The sequence below is a fragment of the Amphimedon queenslandica genome, unplaced genomic scaffold (genome assembly GCF_000090795.2).
Source record: "Amphimedon queenslandica unplaced genomic scaffold, v1.1 AMPQUscaffold_13209, whole genome shotgun sequence".
Lineage (NCBI taxonomy): Eukaryota > Metazoa > Porifera > Demospongiae > Haplosclerida > Niphatidae > Amphimedon > Amphimedon queenslandica.
In genome coordinates this window covers 7,388-8,418 of record NW_003546555.1, presented here as the reverse complement: position 1 = coordinate 8,418, position 1,031 = coordinate 7,388, and positions in this window count along the sequence as shown.

Genomic DNA, 1,031 nt, shown 5'->3' with positions numbered 1-1,031 from the left:
AGAGCTTGTTTCAATAAGGATTCTGGTACAGTCCCCTCCTTACCTACCCCATCACTTTGACTAGGAGAATTGAAGAAGTTGGCATTTGGTTTGAGTCTAGTAGAACCAGAAGGAGATTTTCTACTGGCACCAACTGGCACCACGACTGGAACAGTGGAACTCATTTTATGAATTTCGGATAATTGGGTGTGGCTTATGTTGCATATAGAGTAAACTATCAATGATCGGACTCCACCTATATTCGGACACACTTTTCTCAACCTATGAATTGCCAATTTAGATCATTCATGCACTGATTTAAAGACACACTCTAGCCCTACTATATACAGAAAGTCAAGAAAGTTTAGTGACTTATACTTAAAGTTATGCTGCAAAGAACACCCTCGTCCGATATTCCGTAAGATCAGCCATTATCCTGCATCGTCGTACGCTCCTTGGTTCTCAGTGATAACATCAGTTATCTCTTATCTAACATCAGCTGTGCAAACATTGATTCTTATACTTCATTTAAGTGCAGTAATAAGAGAAACTGATAGCATTTTGATTTATGGTAAATTTTAAAATAAGTACTCCTAGAGTCCTGTATATTCGGACTAAACCACACCCACTTACAGAGAGTAGTATAGTTATCATCATCTTGTTATTCTATGCTATCAGAAACAATTGTGTAATTTTTTTTACAATTCTCAAAAAAACATCAATGATTACTGGAGTCACTTATTACAGGTCACTTCTTACAGGCTTTGCATTTGAAAGTGAAATCAGGCTTTTCCACTACCTTGACTGATACTCCCTGACATATACAATGATACCATAAATTGCAGTTTGCACATTCCACCCATTTCCTAGCATATTTATGCGTGCATTCCTCTTTTTCACATGAAGATTCTATCAAAAATACATGAATAAATAATATATCATTGACAAATACTTCATAATGTACTTGCTGTAGCTTTGGACTTATGTTTCTGAGCTTCTTGCCTCTCCCTTTCTTCCTTCTTTTCTTTCTTCTCTTTTTCTTTCCTTTCAAT